The sequence below is a fragment of the Micromys minutus genome (assembly GCF_963924665.1).
Source record: "Micromys minutus genome assembly, chromosome: 1".
In the NCBI taxonomy this organism is placed as follows: domain Eukaryota; kingdom Metazoa; phylum Chordata; class Mammalia; order Rodentia; family Muridae; genus Micromys; species Micromys minutus.
The window spans coordinates 64234342-64254127 of NC_137969.1; the positions used below are offsets into that span (position 1 = coordinate 64234342).

The following is a 19786-nucleotide window of genomic DNA, read 5'->3' on the forward strand; positions in this document are numbered from 1 at the left end:
GTAACATTTTACTCTTACTATGATGCTTGCTGTTGAATTCTACTAAATGGTCTTCATCACACTCAGGCTACTCTCCCTGTTTACATGTTTTTACCTGGTTGATTTATTGGCCTAATTTGTTGTGTTTGTGTACTTCTGGGACCTCATTAACTCTCCTTTGCAGCTTTATCCAGAATACTGAGCTCTTCATCGAACTGGTACTGGTGAAGGAAGGCTGGAAATTAGTTTGCATGCATTTTTTTTTTCTCAGTGACCCAGGACCTCTAGACTGTACAGAGCGTGAGACAGAGCCCAACTCATTAGTTCTTCAATTCCTACAATGTCTGCTTGGTGTATAATGATATAGACTTAAGTTATTTCCTGTTAGTTGGTCTAAAAGTCATTTCAACTTTCTCTACAAAGTAATCCAAGTAACAACTCTTTTTTCTTTTCTTTTTTTTAAATCAAAAAGAACTTCCTTTACTTTGGAAAAACACACAGTGAATCAATTCAAATTAAGTCTGTGTCTAATTATGTATGCAAGTTTCAAGTTAGCGGAAAAAATGGGATATTATTTTGGAGAATGGTCTTCCGTCTTTAAAAAATAGAAACTCTGGACTAAACAAGTTTCAAGAGAACCTTTCTGAGTTCTCCAAGATAGCAGAGCTCAAGGCTAAGGTCCACCCTTGTCTCCTGACCTACAAGGAGCCCGCAGTGTTATGGGTAATCCTGACCGTGCCTAATGGAGGGTGAGGTCAGGTTTGCTTTCACCTGAAGGTCCTAGAGATTCTTTGTGAGAACCATTCTGCCCTCCACCCTCTACATGCAGGATTTTGCCTCTGGCAGAGTTCTAACTTCAGCGTGCATGAGAAAGGAAAATACTTACTGTAATGGCTTTGGGCAGCTGCCAGGGAAACACTGGTTCCCTCCAACAGTTGCTTTCTATTCTCCTTTACTGCTCATATGGTACATTATTCATCATTCCCAAGCATGTTCATTATAAATGCTGTTTAATCACATTTTAAAGGTAAACAGCATTTATCAAATTATCATCCAGCATCTTGCTCCAAGTCAGCCCTGTTCTTCACCACAAGTCTGTGCCCTGAGGGAGAACATGTGCGTTTATTTTTTTCGTTCCATGGTCTGTCCAAAGGTTGAGAGCTGCATGCATGTCCCGTTGAGTTATTCCCCATGTTTCAGCCCACCCCCACCCCGATGTTAAAGTAGCCATATTGCTTTGCTAGTGTTGGTTCTGTATCAAGACAAACATGTGCATCACTTCAGTTTTCGTTCTGAACCTCATCTATCGGGGATTTTAACATTTGTTGTTGTTGTTTAGAATGTTTAAGTACCTTAATTCACTTTGTGAATGCTGGTAATGTTTATTTAATTGAATGATAACAGTGTTCGGTGGGATCTTGTTAAGTGATGGTATTTTGTGAAGAATATCAAAAATTGTTAAACATTTTTATACCTATAGCCCATGTTTAGCATTGAGGATAGTGGATAGAGCCAAGTAATCCACAGATTAAATAACTTAAACATGTGACTTCATGGGTATGTTGGCATGTAATTATTTGTATATACTTAAGGGTGTGAAGAATCAAGCAGAGAGATGATGCCCTGTGGTACATTCCTTTAATCTCAGGGCTCCTAAGGCAAAGCTGAGTGGATAGTTCCTAGCCAGCCAGGGCTACACAGTGAGACCTTATCTCAAAAAAGCAAAACAAAAAAAGTGTGAAAAAGAGAGAAAGTTCCCAGCATGCTTTGGAATCATGTTCAGACATTCAGGCCATTAGGGCTTTTCTTTTATTCCATCAACTATATTAAGTGTCAAGAGAATAAAATAGTCTCTGTTCAAAGAACTGGAAATAGCATCCACAAAAACCAAACAACACCCTGGGTTCAGTAGACAAAATTCCAGGGAGAATATGTGGTCAAGAGCTTGAGAGGGCAAATGTAAAGTTCTTGGAGGTGGCAGTGGGTGAGGGTGGGAGAGGCAAGCATGGAGTTAGTAAAGGAAGGCTTTTAAATACTGGCTTAGTCTTGGAGATACAAAGGAAATCATTTGGCAAAAGAGGCAGGAAAGGCGCTCTGGGAACAGCTAACAGCATCTGTGAATGATGCATACACACAGCTCCATTCTCTTCTTGCAGGATAAGGAGGAGATATTTTTAACTTAAGATATTATCCTAGATAATATCTGGAGTTAGTTAGTAGAGTTCAGTCCTTACTTATGGGTAGATAATTAAACACTGTCCACAGGAGCAAAGACTCGATTACTGTTGAATTGGTTTTTTATTTGAGGTGTTTATCAATTGAAGCCATGCCTGCGTTGCTACATCTGAAGTTAGGAATTTATAGACTGAGTATATGAGGTTCCCTCTTTTTATTAAATTTAGTTTAACTGATATAGAAACACTTAGAACTAACATGTGTTTATATATTCGTTCTGTAATTTTTTCAATCTGGTTAGTCATATCTATTTCCTCAGACATATACACATATGCATCATATACATATAAACATACATATATACATACATATACATATACACATACATATATTCCCTATGTAGACCAGATGAGCCTTGAACTCACAGAGATCCACTTGCCTCTGCCTCCACAGTGATAGGATCAAAGGTGTACACTAACCACACCTGGCAAGTGTTTAACATGTCTTTATGACAAATACATTTTTTAAGGTTTTTTTTTTTTTTATGTATATGAGTGTGCTGAAGAGCAGTCAGAGCCATCTCTCCAGCCCATGGCTAAAACTATCTTGCTTTTTTCTAGCACATTGTTTTCTTTGGTCACACTCCTGTATTAGCACATCAGGGCTTCTGTCTTCTTCTTCATCATAACTATAGAAAGTTCATGAATTCTCGTGTCACTCTTGGTTAAGGATGGCGTTAATCTCAGTATGTTTCCAGCCTTAGTATTTGTGCTGCTGGAGTGTGTGGCGTGTGGTTACTAACATGTGGCTTTATTTCGAAACCTATGGGTTTCCTCCACCTTGGCTTTTGTTTCGTCTGCAGTCATTACTTTTCCCCCATCTTGAGCCATATTTACTAAGAGGAGCCTCTTACAGTTGCTCAGCCATGCTGGAGAAGGTGAGAAGTGATTTACACAGGGCTCAGTGTATAGTCATGGTGGGTACCCATTCTCTCCCCTGTGAGCTCTACCACACAGGCACATTGCTGTGGCTTTCCTAGAAGAGCACACACATCAGAGTCAGGAGGACTCAGAAGCACATCCTTAATATGCTGGCTCTCAGTCACAGACTCACAACGGACTCTGTAGACTTCCTTTTCCTCCACTGTAAAACAAAGGAATTTCAGCTCTCGGAGAATGCTAGAGACATCGTCACACTCAAGTGCTGCACGAGGCTCAGTAGCTGTTCATAGGACTCGTTTCATCTAGGCTTCTAACTGATGATAACAGCCTATCTAAATTGCTCAGACCTTTTTGTTTCTGATAAAAAAAAAATCCTTATCATCTAGCTGGAGTGAGCTCTGACTCCATCAGAATTCACCCCGACAGAGGCTGTAACTTTTGGTTCTCTCCCAGAATCAGAAATCGTGGCTTTTGTGATGTACCCAGCATCTCTGTCTGAACAGTTCATCCCTCCCCCACCCCCTTTAGGACTCCTTGCTTAGAGAGTACAGCCATTGCTGGTTTATTTTATGGATGCTTAAGCACCACCAATGCGGGACATGCCTGCATAAAGCACACATTCACCCACACCCTTATGCACTCTTTTTCGCATAAAAATTCAACTCTGAACAAAGAAGATAACCAGCAGTTTGCTGTGTGAGATTAGAAAGATGTTGTGTGCATTTCAACATCCATGAAATTTTGTCTTCTGATCTTATTTTTTTTTTTCTCCAAAACCACACTGAGGGAAGAGAGGGAAACATCTGAGCTTCTCACTTTGTGGGGATTTGAGTTGTTTGTTCCCACCCAGGCTTCTGTTTGTCTACCACGCATTCTTCAACACCTGGACATCAAAGGTAGAAAAAACCTAGCCATCTGTCTTGAACCTACTTGCCATTCATGCCATATTTTATGTGACTTTTTTTCAAACAAAATCCTAAGCAGCAAATATTAAGATACAATGGAAGCAATGCCCAGTAGACCACAACACTTTCCAGATCTATAAAGTGAGACACCCACGAAGGTGTGCTTTCAAAATATTTCAGCGGACATCCCTCCTCTTTTAAATATGTCTTTTTTAAAAAATGAAGATACAGGAGCTCATTCTATTACTGGAAGGAGTATATAGATACCCATTGATAGTCTGAAAGGAGAGGGGCCCCAGGGGCCTGGCAGTACTTCCTCACCTCCCAACCCCCACAGCCTCAGCTTCCTATTGTCTCCTGGGGTGGTTCTGAGGAATGTACTTTGAAACTACTGCTCTAATTCAGTCAGGGAACGGATTGTTACATCCCTAAACATTGGACCCAATGTGACTAAACATAGGTTACTGTTCTCTTTAAGTTCTAGAGTTCTGGATTAACCTTGTCAATTCCTGCCAGATAAACAATAGTATGGGGGACAGAATGTTGGGGTGTTTTATCCAAGAGAAGTGAAATAAATGGTTAGCCCCATTTCAATCTCCAGTGGATGAGTAAAGAAATGATGAACAGCCTTAACCCTTGTGTCTGTAGTCATGGGATGAAGGAAGTGACTGATGCTGGGGTGTTGATGCCAAGAAGCTATAGTCCCTATACCTCCTTCTGTCTTTAACTCGTTTGCTTGGAGAAAATTAAATCTGCTAATTCACTAAATGTATCTTAATATTTACATGTTGATAATAGTCTAGTCATGAGTGTCATGCAGCAAACATCCCAAAGAGCCCCTAAATTGTCAGAAAGCATCTCTTTGTAGATGATGGGTGACATGTTTGACAGTGGGTTGTAGGATCCTAGAACACATCTCTTTAAACTGTGAACAGTCTTCCGGTTTCCTTGAAGGATCTTCTAAGGTGAAGTAAATTTCAGCTTCACAGCACCAGGTGACATTCCATTGTCACAGATCATGTAAGACCTTTGCCATAACTTGGACAGTGGTACCTGGTTTATGTCATTTCACCAAATTTGGATTCAACTACTCTTTTCTTCCTGTATCTCTTCTGATGTGGTCATAAGACATCAAGAACTCCCAGGACTGGTGTAGGCATCTGAAATATAATCAAAGTATAATCAAGTAGCTGACAGAAAGAGTAGGCTTGCCTCTCTTCATACATGGCCCAGTCAGTTGGGAAGATTACCCCTGCCTTAGGAGATTCTCTCTTTACCAATGGCGGTGTCTCTGACACTTGTCAGTTTGTGCCCCACACTGAGCTGTCACAGTTCACTTCAACTCTTTTAATCGCACAGGGGATTCTTGGTAAATTAGCTGCTTGGTAGGATTAAGGGAAGCAATGACTTAGTGGATACCCCAGGTCTCTGACTTCCTGTCAGCACCAGTGTGAGGGGTACAGACATGGCAGTAATAGAATGGTCCAACCCAGAGGCTGTCTCAGCTCATCCGGGATACAGTACTTACCAACCATTAAGCATTGTCTTTCTTTTTCCTCAAAGCCTGTGTTTACTTTTATTGCTGTTAAACTTGAACCTGAAGCATCTCCCACAGGTCATGTTTTGAATGCTGGTTCCCTCGCTGGTGCTATTTTGAGGGACCTAGCTAATGGGTCACTAGGCACAGGACTGTGGTGGGCATAGCTTGCTCACTGGTTCTGGCCTTCTGTGCATCCTGTTCGGCTGTGATGCAAACGGCCTCTGCCATACACTCCCATTGCCATGGACTAAGCGATCTCTCCTTCCTTCCCCTCTAGGACAGGCTCTGAAGCTGTGAGCCAGAATTAAACTTCTGTCCCTTACATTGCTCCCGTTGAGTGTTGTGATCACAGTGATGGAAAAATAGAGAACAAGGCTACTTTGACTTTGTGTATTGGCTTTGGTAAATACGTGTTTTCTATTCTGAATTTTGTAGAGAGTTTAAAGGACTTGGTGGGTTTATATCTGAATACACACATCTACATCTGAACGAGGAGATAAATAAATACTCATCTACATGGGCGTATCTATGAGAGCAAAGCACAGCAGCCAACAAATAACTCAAGCAAGAGACCTGGGATTGCTATTACCTTTTTCTATTTGTATATTTCAGACGGCACAGCCAGGCTAGAGCCTCCAGATTTCCCATCTGTAATTTGTCATTTACTTGTGCCTGCCTCTCCTCTGTTGTCAAATACCTAACCTCAGAGGGAGACTTTCATATCAACTCCCTCGCCCCTTTTTAAAGACAGTCTTGACTTTGTCTCTCTAAATAGTAGATATTGCTACTATTTTCCTTTTCATCTATTTGCACCTAGCACAATATTCACAGAGGTATTTGTTTTTAACTTATAGAAGACAACCACGAACTTAAGCTAAGAGCCTTTATTTAGGCTCTGGAGCAAAAATCTTGCAAGAACCATACTTGTGTCTGGAATGAAACCCTGAACAGCCATATTTGTGTCTGGAATGGAAACCCTGAACTGTCATATTTGGGTTTGGAATGGAGCATCCCTTTATAAGAACTTCAGGAGTCCTGCCATAGTTCCTGATAGTGTAAAACCTCTGGGAAAGGGATGATAGAATTATTGAACATTCTAGGAGTTTTGACCTGGATATGATTTCAAAAATGTTTTCTTAACTTCTAAGATTCCTTGTATTCATGTAGGGAGTTGTCTTTTGTGGTGTAGGGGATCCTTGGGTTCTTAGAGACAGGAACATTTGCTTGAGCCAGGCACTTGCTCTATTTTCTTCATTGTCCTCTTTCCATGGAAGAGTTCATCTGAGAAGAAAGTTCCACTTACATAAAGTCCTAGAAGACTGGGCAGTGTCCCGGTGAGAATTTTGGGCTAGTGGATTCAGTTCCAGGACTATTTTTTTCTCCCTTGACTTTAGTGTGCGTTTGAAAACCTCGTTTTCTTTCTAAACGTGATATAAAACCAAAAGTCACAAATAGCTGACAAATTTCACTATATTAAAATAATAATTGTAAAAAATATTGCATAATAAGCCCAGTGTGATGTCACAGCCTTCGAGCCAATGAGTACTGGAGTTTTCCCTCTGTGAGCTGAAAATGGAAGTCAGTAGCCCAGTAGAAAAGTAGACAGGAGGCGGTTATGCTGTCTCTGAGAGACAAAAACACAGTACACATTTCCCCAAATAATTCAGATTTAGAACTGTAAAGGAAGGGTGAGGACAGACTAGGAATAATGTGATAATCAGAAACCAACAGAGCGGGAGCCCACTATAGCCTCGGGGCCTGAAACCCAAGTAGAGGCACAAGTGATGGACTAGTGGGAACTGGGATGGGGTGGGGAACTTGGGGGTTGGGGGGTGGAGGTGGCATAGAAGATGTGACCTCAGAGCCTCCCATGGACCAGTCCCTTACTGGTGTTTCTCAGGAGCTCCCAGACTCGGAAGCCATGGTTGTGCTGTCCTGAGGACCCAGACAGACAGAAAAGATCTGAAAAGTCCATTTATAACAAATGTACAGATGAACAAAGTTCTACTGAAATCTTAAGTTTTACAGGTGGGCTTGGTAAAAGACAAAAGGCTTGCTAACAAATTGTGCCAGCAAGGACACAGAGAAAGGAGTATTATTCAGAGAAGGCAAATTGAGAGGGGGAGGGGAAGGAGGAGAGGAAGAGTGAGGAGGGGGAAGGAGGAGAAGAGGAGTTGGGGGGGAGAGAAGGAGTGGGGGGAGGACGAGAGAAGGAGGTGGAAAGGGTGGGGGTGGGGGAGAGAAACAGAATTTCTCTAGTTCTTTGACTCAGCAGTTACACATAGAGGAATTTGTCCTGCAGTCATTTATCAACCACACCTTAACTTACAATAGGAAAAGAGCTGAGATAAAGTCTGAATGTCCATCCGTACTTAAGCCGTCCTAGCCACTCCTAGGAACTGTGTGAAACTGTGCAAGGCTGACACTAAGCTGTTTTGATAAGAGGACAGACGTTCACGTGTGCCACACGGCACGTGGTTACTTGTGTAAAAAGGAAAGGGAAGAATACCTGAGTGTGTTTTCTTGTAGATGCAGGACGTAAAAACCCCAAGAACAGTAAATTTTCTCTAGATATAGAAACCACATAAATGATCCTCTTCCATTCTTTTTTTCTTTTCTTTTCTTTTCTTTCTTTCTTTCTTTCTTCCTTCCTTCCTTCCTTCCTTCCTTCCTTCCTTCCTTCCTTCTTTCTTTCTTTCTTTCTTTCTTTCTTTCTTTCTTATGACAGGGTGTCTCAGTGTGGCCCCATCTCTCCTGGAACTCGCTCTGTAGACCAAGTTGGCCTGGAGCTCAGAGATCTGCCTGCCTCTACCTCTCAAGTGCTGGAATCAGAAGTGTGCCTGGTCATCCATTTCATTCTTACAGGGAAAGGAAGGGAAGCCCGACCACCATTTGCTACCCCCCCCCCTTACATAGATGTGCACTAAAACCTCTGACTGAGATGCTTCTGATAATGTTTTCTCGGATGAGGTCTGCAAGGCTGTTTGCTCTGGTGGCTTCAGTGTACAAGCTGTGACCCATGTGCCCACGCCCCAGCCTTGTCCCATCCATGTTCATCTCGGTCCTGCCTCTTGAATCTCTGTGTTCCCCAGCCTTCTGGAAACCAGCTGGGTATTGTTTAGACACTTCAGGTTCAGCTAACACGGTTGTGTGTACCTAGGGTCCTGATGTATCAGAATACTTGTCTCTGTCACAATGAACACTTACTTTAGCTGTTTGTGCTGTCTCCTGAATATTTATTTTTATATAGAGCAAGTTGTATATTATCAACAAGCAAACATTTGGACAATCAGAGAAGCAAAGTACAGAGACAAACGCATATTTCTCAAATCTGTCACCTCTGTCTTTCTTTCCTCTTCTGGGCAAGACTTGCCAGAAATGAAAGAAACTGAATATGGATGTTGCATGTGATTTTCAATTATAATTGCTTGCAGTAGGAAAGCAGGCAAGGAAACTAGATGGGGCACATAGGCAACCAGAGTCGAGGTCCCCACACCTGCCAGATCCCATGAACAGCAGCAAACAGGCTCCCGCAGAGAAATGGAAACACTGTTGTCCTGTGACAAGAGGTTCCAATTAATGTGACTCAGACACATCTGTCTGTCAGTAGCTCACCTCAGGAAGCAACAGCCTGTCCTGCTGTAGGAGTCGGGAGAAGGCTCATTTGATAAGTGCACGGGGAGACAACCTGGGACCTGTGCTGAGTAGTCAGGAGCCTTTCCTTTCCATTTACCTCAGGTCAGGAGTAGCAGCTGACAGGGAGATGTGGCTTTCAGGTTTCTAAGGAGGAGGCCCTTCTGAAAGCAAAGTTATAGAAGAGATCAACATGGCGTAGTGCCAGCTTTGGGTCACTGAAATAAAGATTTATTCACCGTGTTAATATATCGGGATGAGGACCTTTGCCTCCTAATGTAGAATTGATGAGTTTAAACAGGATCATCTGTAAATTATATATACTGGGCAGTGGCCTGGAAATCAGAGAGGTTGCTTTCAGATTTATTCTTGAAGATATCTATTAAATTGTTCATTGTGTGTATGTATATGTTAGAGGAAATAGGATGGTGGGGGGGGGGGAGACAGAGATGTGCATATATGCTGGTATGCATGTCCCTGTGTGTACAGAGGATGGAGTCAAGGGTCCTGCTGTATCTCTCCCTTGCCTTATTCTTTTGAGATGGTGTCTCTCACTGAACCTGAAGCTAGACTGGCAGTCAGCAAGCTTCAGAAATCCCACAGTCTCTGTTCCCAACAATACTAGAGTTAAAGATATGCCCACAGCCACACCCCAGGTGCCAGGAAACCAAACTCATATCCTCATGCTTGGGCCCAAGTGTTCTTGCCTTCTGGGCAATCCCCGCAGCCACCTGCACATAATTTGATGAGGAAAATTGGGGGAATCCAAATTACACAGCTCTGTCATGGGAAGGTGTGGCTTGATTCTCCTCTGAAGTCTAGATTTCCAGAAAAGCCCCATTCATCAAGGAATTCTTGTTTCATGATCAGGTCCTTCTTGTGAAGCTAGAGTCTCATCTGGTAAAGCACCATGAGAACAAAGCCAGTCTCTTCACAACTTTTTAAAGGGAAGGTTTTCACGAGCGCCTGTGACTGTTACTGCCACATACTTACTGTGTGATGCAGTTCTCCATATATTTAATACCTGCTTAAGCATCATTCAGTTTCATGTATCACTTAGTCACTGCCGCGATCTTCCAAAATAGATATATTTTTTAAAGATTTATTTATTTATTATATCTAACTATACTGTAGCTATCTTCAGACACACCAGAAGAGGGCATCAGATCTCATTCCAGATGGTTGTGAGCCACCACGTGGTTGCTGGGAATTGAACTCAGGACCTCTGGAAGAGCAGTCAGTGCTCTTCACCACTGAGCCATCTGTCCAGCCCCGAAATAGATATTTTTAATTTCCGTGAGTTAGAATGGTTCTTTTGAGGCCCATGCAGACTCCTATGTGATTATACGATAAAATGGAGCTAGAGCTCTAGGTCTTTTATCTACTTTTCTAAAAAGGTCGCCTTTTTGTCTTTGTTTTTTAGTGTCACTCTTGGGATGAAGTGCAGGCCTTCACATATGCTAAGCAGAGTCTCACACATGCTCCCTACACATTTGACTCCTGGGCTACCTCTCCAGGCCCAGTGGCAACATTTTGCAAGACTGTGATACAGCATCACAGTCAGAACCTTGGCATGATGGACCATGTCCATCCCCAGGGAAGTCCCTCCTGTGGCTCTTGTACAGCTGTGACCAGTTTCCCCACCACCCCACTTTCTCCTTAGTTCTGAAAACTACAGATCCATTCCAAACTGTGGGAAATGCTTCATTTTCCCACATTTGTCTTTTCAAGAATGTTATATAAATGAAAGAAAGCAAAGCATGCAGTGGTTTAGTGTGGACTTTGTCCTTTAACAAAAATTCTGTGGAGGTTGACCCCAGCTCTTGCATGGATCCAGTCCGTTCTGTTTGTTGCTAAGGAGTAGTCCATGGTTTGGATGGACTCCAGTTTCCTCCACTGATGTTTATCTGGATTGCTTCTGTCAGGTCTCCGAAAAACCTGGGACAAGTCTCCCTCAGTACCTGTGGCTTCTCCCAGCACTTCACACCCTGCCCCCTGCCCCAAACTCTCTCCAGCCCTTCCCCGGGCTTCTGATTCCTATCTAAACCAGCCATTTTGGCCACATTTTCTCCTTGCTCACTCCTGGTCCTCAGCTCCTCTTTGTCTACTTGCTCTTTCTTCTCTTCTGACTTCTCCTCTCCTTTCATGGTTCAAATAGGACCCTTCCAGACGCTTCTGGCTGTGCTCCCCCCCCCCCCATCTACAATAAAACCCTTCTCCTTTGCCACACCTCGAAGCAGTCATGCCTTCATTCCCAGAAGTTTCTAAACACTTTTAAAGAGGTTTTGTGGGAGCATAAGTCTTCCATTTTCTGGGGTATGTGCTCCTGAGGACTGCATGAGTCATACATTTAGTGTGTGCTGGGGTTTGTCCTTTGTTTCTGTGTTGGGAGCTTAGTCCCTAGTGTGGGAGTTGGAGCAGCATTTAAGATGTGTGTCCTCGAGTCACTAGTCTAAGTTATTGAAAGGGATGGTAAGATCCTGGCCTCTGTGACCGTTTATGATACCCCATGATCTCCTTCCTTATTGGTATAAGCTGTTGCTATCCACCCTGGGATGATGATGCAGCCAGGTCTCCTTCATGTCAACCTCTGCCTCGCTGTGAGTTACATCACGCTCTTCAGAGAAGAAAAGTTTCTTGCTATTTGTTACAAGGGGATTTCGGAAGCAAACCGAGAGCACGCAACTTGGATTGACCCCACAACATGTCTTATTGTCTTTATTGTTCTGAATTATAAGTGAGAAAGCAAAAGCCCACAGTAGTCCCCTGGTTGAAGGGTGAACTAGGTAGTAAACTGTAGAACTTAAGACTTGATCTCAGATCTGTCTGACCCTCTGACCCTGCCTTTTCCATTAGAGGACTGTGCTGTATAGCGTTTTCTCCCGACCTTAAATCACTAAAAATGAGGAGGTGAATTTGTGGATATAAGTTTTGTTTTGAATTTTTACTCAAGAGTTGAATGCCAGTGCGGAGATGCCAGACTCCATGATCATAAGATTCTTAACATTTTTTAATGCAAAGGGAAAAGGAGTCTTATGTTCTCCACGAGAGGCTGGTTGGCAGCAACTGTTTGCTCAAGGAAGCAAGGATCTTGGTCTGAGCTCTCCATCTTTTTGATGCCAAGCTGCCCTTCATTCTACGTGGACAGCCTCTAGGGCTGGTGCAGGCAGTCTAATGACTGCCAGCTCTCAGGAAGGCAGATGCTGTCAATCACTGTTGGGGGCAGGGGACAGGTGGGGAGGTGGTGGAGTGCAGTGCATAAGGTGTTCCCAGGATGATCTGATTGGGGAGTTGCCCTAGTGCTGCGGATGTTTGTGTTTGTAAGATGTGTCAGATTGGAACTGCAGCCTCTGCTTGTAATCTTGAGGGCTGCTTCTGGGTGACATCTTGACAGGAAGCTATCTTGTGAGAGAAGAGGGCTCACTCTCCGTCTGACTGGCATTTAATCATTAATACTTCATGCCTGATCAGTAGAATTGGCCTGGACATTTCTATGGAACCACTGACTTTGTATTTTGTTTCTCTCATTTTCCGCCCCAGATAAAAGGAAAAGACTTTTATTTAGCAGTTTGAGAAAATTACAGCCAACAAATTTCACATTATGGTGACAAGATTCAATATCACGTTAGAGGCAATGAAATTTATGCTACCACCGGAAATATCCCTTCTGTTTTAGAGATTTTAAACAAAGGCAGGTAGGTGGCTACCACTCTGCTTTCAGCAGCCTAAATATTGCTTCTGAATTAAAATTGATTTTAGTCTCTACAGACTCAGAATGAAAACAGTCCGATTTTGTGTTCAAGGCTGCATAGGCTTAAATTCAGCTTCATCTACCATTTAACTGACCTAGAGTAATGGTCCCTTCCAAAGGTCAGTGTTGTTTATATTATGTTGATGGGTTTTCCCCCATTAATATTTAATTCCATTTCTTATCTCAATGTTGAATAAACATGAAAAGATTCGGGGAGTTGCACATTCTAAGCTTGTACTTTCCCTTTTGGTTGATAGATAATAATTTGTTAAGAATTGTTCAGCACATTCTGTTGCAAGGATGATCATGTAGGTGATGTCTCTGTGATTTCCTGTGGGGACGCTATTACCGAGCTAACAGATATTGCTAGAGGCATAGATTAGAAAGCCTCGTCTCTATCCCTAGTTATGTAACAGTAAGTTCCTTGTGCAGTAGGCAAGCTCACATTTAGTTCTCTCAGAAAGGAAGAAGCTATCCCTTTCCAGTGATTTTCAGGTCTTGTTCTGAGGATGCAGCCCATGCTTCTGCCACCACCACTTACACACACACACACACACACACACACACACACACACACTTACACACTTACACACTTCTCACTTGTGCTACAGTGTATCACGTCTGCTTGGTATTTCACATTGTCAGATTTATGTTACATTATGCAATGAAACATTTCTACTCTCAAAAAAAGAATTGAAAGCTATAGTCCAGATGCTTAACACAGGTTTTAAGAAGACCTGGCCATTATTGTTACATAGTAAATAAGTGATAATTTGTGTGCATTATTGTTACATAGTAAATAAGTGATAATTTGTATGAAGTTTTAACCTTGCTACAGGCTTGGTGACAGTGGGGCTTTGTAGAAGCTTCTCTGTGAGATTCTTTTAAGATTTTTTAAAAAATAAGTGAACTGGCCACCGAGAATATGAAAGTGGGGATCCGAGCAGCTGTTGGGGCCCACATGCCAAGAAGGATTAGATGTTACATACCTTGAAACTAAAACACAACCTAGCCTGTCACTTCCCCAAGAAAAGAAGAGAAACTATATTTCTTTTTAGTTGTATGTTTGGGGCTCTGTGGCCAAAGTGTTTCTTATACATAGAGCTTGTGAATAGTTCTGAGACATGGTTTAAGTGACAGAGTCCAAGAGTTCTTTATGCTTCTTCTGAGGAGACCAGAGAAGGGCAAGAGAAAGAACTTTTTTTTTTTTTTTTTTTTTTTTTTGGCAAAACAAGTCATTCTTTTAAAGGGATGGCTCCCTGTAGAGGCTCTGTGACATTTGCAAACAGCTCCTGAAGTTATTACAAATTCCATGGCTTCCTGTCAACAACTTCACCTTGTCTCTTTCAGGTTTAATCATAAATCCACTCAGATGACAAGGGAGAGAGAGATTCTGCTCCCTGCCACTGTTGAGATGATGCTGGGCTGAGTTTAAGGCACAGGCTTCAAGCTCAGGATTCCCCGAGTCTTTGAAAGTGATTTCGGTGGTGGCACTGATGTTCAGAACGTGCAGCCAGCATCTCCTGGGTAACGGGCTCTTTGACCTAACATGATTCTCTCTGTGATTTAGTTAATTTGGAGACCAGAGCCCTTGCCGTCCCTGGTGCCTGATTTCTATTTGCAGAGAGACATTATATATCTCTATATTCAACACACCTTCAAAGGAAGGGAACAGAGCCTTTTGGACAAACACGTTCATGTTTGTAGGGACTCTATTTCTTTTCTGCTGTCCCCTGGGTGAGATCTGTCACCAGTTCCTTTCCAGATGTTGTCTGCAAACACCTTCCTTTCTGTTGAGACCATACTGATTTTTCTGGTTCCTGGACAGAGGTGACATTTACGTTATGCTGTGTGACTCTGACTGACAGTGCTCTAGAATAATTTCTCTACTCTGCCTTCCACGTCCCAGGCCAAAAAGCAGACTCTTCTGTGGCTGAAGAACAACGATATGTGAAGCCTAGAGTTATCCCCTAGATCAGCTGGCGAAGATAGTTAACATGATTTTGAAATCTTATTTCCATGTTTCCCCTCTCACCTGATAGTGATAGTGTTGTCAGAGTAGTAAGTTCATCATTAGTTCTTCCTTTTTACTGCATGACCAATATCTGCCGTCTGCAGACTTGTCTCTGAAACAGTAGCTATCAGTACTAAATGCATGCTAAGCACTGGCAGTAGGGTGTGTGTGTGTGCGTGTGTGTCTGTGTGTGTGTGTTCACATTATCCTTAGGGTGACCTTGGTAGTGCACTGTTAGCTATTATGAGGGCGCCATGGAAGGGTTCAATCTTTTCGGAGGCCCACCATCATAATTTGACATGACCACCTTCCATGCACACATGGAGAATGTTTATACCTACTTACAACTTAAATTTTTGACTCCAAAATCACTCAAGACTCAGTTGGTCAAACTCAGGTCTAGTGTAGCCCTGGGTTCGATTCCCAGCAGCGTATGAACTGGGGATGGTGGTGCACACTTACAGACCCAGGACTCAGAAGATGGAGGCAGGAACAGAGGGCATGGACATGTGAAAAGGTTTTAAGGCCATGTCTGCATGCTAATACATGGCCTGGGAGTCACGCTTTGACAATAATAACTGATTTGCTCTTATTTGTCAGGCATTGTACTATTTTTTTTATATTAACCCTTTATATACAGAACTAAGGTTCAAGGACGTCACTACGCCGGGTAGCACCATTGGTATGTGGAACAATCAGGGATGTTTGTTCCAAGATGCGTCTCCTGAACCCATATTCTGACCCTGTCACCATGCACTGATTCATGTAACTGGTTCCCCACAGAGAGACATTATCCTCTCATTTCTCACCAACAAATATTCTGAGAACGAGCACCTCTGGGCACAGATACTTAGGGGAGCCTGTCTGTGATGTATGCATTTTAACACTGAAAAGGCAGTCTGACTTACCGATGTTTTTCAGCCCACATTGACCTGTGCAGAGAGGTCAGGTTCAGTCTGTGGAGGAGCAGATGCTGAGCACTCAGTAGCTATCGTCCTGATAATGCCATTGGGTTTCCTGTCATGTAATTAGACTCAGACTTGCTTTTAAGAGACCCAGAATCTCTGTTCACAGAATCTTGGTGCCAGAATCTAAGTTTTAACTCCCAGTGACCTTTAAGACCAAGAAGAGGGTCCTCGGTTGTTTAATAATGTGGGCCACCTCTGGGGAGTCAAGCCTGTAAAGAGGTCACAGAACAGTGGCCCCAAAATAAAACCCCCACAAAGGGGATGTTGATGCTTCATTCTCAGTCACAGTGAAGGGACAATTTCATTTTTCTATTTTCCGTTCCAGTGGGTTTTGATATGCGAAAATATAAATTTCAAAAGTACACCAACAAAAACTTGATCGGTGGAATGTTTGCCTATATCACTCAGAAAGCAATAGCATAGTCAAACCAGGGTGGCTTTTCATCAGTGGAGTGATTAATGACTACATCGGACCGTGTAGATGAGGATCAATAATTTAGCGACAGGTAAATGAATGTCACGCACCCCCAAAAGCATCTCCTGGTAGGTCCGACTTCGAGGTGTGCTTTCCTCAAAGCTGCATGGCAGGCCTGGGTGCTAGGCCGATGGCTGTTTGATCTGACGGGTGTTTTTCTTTCTTTCTTTCTTCCTTCCTCCCTCCCTTTTTTCTTTCTGGAGGCAATTCTGCACCTTTATTTGACATTCAGCAGGTTAGTTCTCATCCACATTGACCGTCTGTAGAGTTTTGAATGTGGTAACAGACACTTAAGTTACCAATGTGTAGAGCTTGTTTGGTGAATCCTCATCCTCATTACGTTTTCTGGACAAACGTACTCGGATGCGATATGGAACATTCCTTATTCCCTTGGCCTAGACGGCTTTGTAGATCCTGGTATCAGTGAGCACATCGGGAATCCCCATTTCCTTCATGGCAAATTTCCGAATTTCTTTGAGTGTCCGAGGAGCACGCTTCTTGAAGCCACTCCATGGATGCGCTTGTGAATGTTGATGGTGTATTCTCGGGTCACCACCTCGTTGATGGCAGAACGACCCTTCTTCTTTGCGGGAGCCATTCTGCTGGGCCCAAACAGGTAAAGAAGGGCGCAAGGGATTGTGGGATGGAAGGTCGCGAAGCCGTACCGACCGGTGTTTTTCTGCATGTAGGAATCTAAGCCCCTGAACTGAATGAAGTCTTCCGTGGGTGCCATTCAGTCTTCCATTGCTCACCCAGATGCCGCCTTGAGATGTTCTCTGTGGACAGTAGAGGACCAGGATTCAGACTGTGCCGTCTGCACCACAGAAGACCGAATAAATCCTTACTCAGTTACCGTGGTTTCTTGAACTTGACCCCAGAGCCTCATACATACCAAGTACATGTATGACCTGTACTCCCAAGCCTAAGGATTTTTTAACATGTCAGTCTCGGCGCGCACCAAGATGCAGAATCATACTGGAGTTCTGTACCCATACACAGGTTGCAGCGTTCCTCTCTGTTTCCTGAGTAGGCAGATGCAGAATTTGGCCTGAGGTAGATGGAGGTAGATGGAGGCGGCAGGGTAGCGGGAGCCTCCAGCCGAGGTTGATGAGTTTGGTGTAGCTTCCTCAGGTTAATGGGTATGTTTGTGCTGTTGGCACCGAGAGTTGCCACATGTTATGTTCACATATGAATGGTGTTCTCTTTAGCTTTTAGTTTTGCCGTTAAGTTGGCATTTGCTTCCATAAACCTACGAAGACCCACGCTGGGGATGCTCCGTAAGTGCCGTCAGGGACGTGCTCACGTACTTAGCCTCTGTGAAAAGGGGCCGTGGGAGTCTGTCTGAGACTATCAAGCCTTGGAAAGGTTGATGGAAGCTTTTGTTTTCCTCCCCATCAAAGGGAGCAGTTCTTAAATGTTGATGATACAGTTCAGTGGCAAAGCACTTTCCTGTGAGGCAAGGGAGTGGGTTCAACCCAGCACAATAAACAAGCAAGAATAAAAACAAAACCAAAAAACCACCAAGAGCATAAGGAAAGCCCAAATCAGCAGCTGGGCATGGTTGTCTGTTTCTAATCTCAGCGTTGGGGAATCCCATCATCTGGGAAACAGAAACTAGGAAGCCAGTTATTTCAGTCTAGCCTTGGCTATCACAAGTTTAAGGCTAATCTGGGATATATGAGATCCTGTTTTTAAAACACACACACACACACACACACACACACACACACACACACACACACACACGCAAAACCAAATAAACAAAAATAACAGTTCTTTAAGCATAAAACATAACCCACAGCATAAGTGGTCTTTAAAGGACGGGAATGGGACAGTGATCAGGTCTGTGGGTTTTACAATGCAATTGTCTGTTTGTTTCCTTGTCTATAAAAATGGGGCCAATTAGAAGAGCCTCCTTGTCAAAGGTTGCCAGTGAATCATGTGAGTTATCATGCAAAGCATTTAAAATGCCATCTGGCACATCTGAAGCCCTCAATAACTCTTAAAAGACTAGCCCCTGTTGTGTTAAGGCTCCATTTATTATTAGCGTTTTATCTTTCTTGTAATGAGTGGGGAAGAAGGCTAACACTTTGAAATGGAGGCTTTAACATTGTGAACACCAAGCCAGGTTTAGTGCTTGTGGAGAGGGAGGTGGAAAGGACCAAATACATCAGCTTCGGACCTGAGGACTCCAGGTCTTTATGGAAGGGTCCACAGCTCATTAGGAGACACAGACCACCAGCCGTCTCCTGAGTGAGCTTCCCAGCTTCTCCTTGAAAACGGTAGGAGTTAAAGGTGCTGTTTTGCCTCTGGTCCTTTTTGAAAGCCACTGTGCAGAAGCGGGGGGTGGCTGTTTGCTCTCAGCCCGTAGGTCTATCTTACTGCATGTGTTCTGCACTGGGCTGCACGCCTGTGCCACAAAGCACACACCCCACCTGTCAGAAGGGCAGGATTGTGTTTAGATGGAGCTTGGGCAAATATGTCATGAGATATACAGCTCTGATTAGATAGATGGGATCTGAAAATCCCTTGGTTTTAAGAACTGAGTAGTTTGAAAATGATGGTAAAGTGTCTGGCAGGCCGATAACAATCCTCTAAGTACCAAGATACACGCTGTGTGTCAAGAAAAAAAAAACCTCTTTCTTTTAATATATCTGATACAGCCTGTTAAATTTTTTCACGTTGCTTCACCATATTTCTAAGATCTTACCTCCCAACATGAATTCTTTTATTTTCAATGTTGCCTTGTATTACCGGAAAATATGCATCTTATTTGTGTATACTTACACTTATTTTAACATTTTATTTAATCTGGTGTGGTCTTGAAAAGAACTGGACAGAATTCTTCATTGACTTCCGTCGTCACTGGCATTTACCACCGGTACCTAGACCAACTGGACCCGAGCACTTGACAGCATGACAAACACGGGTAGATCAGAGGACACCCTGACTGAGAACTCAGACGGGACTTCATTGTGAACATGGCAGCGGCAGCATTTTTCATTTGACTTTTTGACTCCACACATATCACAGAAGGCTGTGTTGCCAGTATTCGAAAACCCAACCTCAGACTTAAAGAGAAGACTGTCATTACCTTAAAGACATTTCTCTTTTTAGCCTGTGTATCTCCAGCATCTCGTTTCAGAAGAAGTGGGAGGGGCCTCTGCCCTTGTGGCCTGGGTTGTGCTGCGCAGGGCATGCGGCGGCATGGCTGGCGTCTGCTGGCAAATCACACCATCACTTCAGTAGAAAGTATCTTCAGACTTTTCAGAAATAGTGGTAGGTGGAGTGTCCAAGACTATCTCAGCTGAAGCAGGTGCAATAGCTCTGGAGGTAAAAATGCTGCTGCCAAGCCTGACAAACCTGAGTTTGGTCCCCAGGACCCAGGTGCTGGAAGGAGAGATC

The 19786-nt window shown here is 43.3% G+C and overlaps 1 protein-coding gene and 1 pseudogene across 2 annotated transcripts in view; one reads left to right on the forward strand and one right to left on the reverse strand.

Annotated features, from left to right (window-relative positions):
* SMYD3 (SET and MYND domain containing 3) overlaps window positions 1-19786 on the forward strand; it is a 522821-nt gene that overhangs the window by 311381 nt on the left and 191654 nt on the right. The gene's annotated exons all lie outside the window — the stretch shown is intronic.
* Window positions 16618-17030, reverse strand: LOC308430908 (large ribosomal subunit protein eL31-like; annotated as a pseudogene). The gene has a single exon. The product of its transcript is annotated as a large ribosomal subunit protein eL31-like (transcript).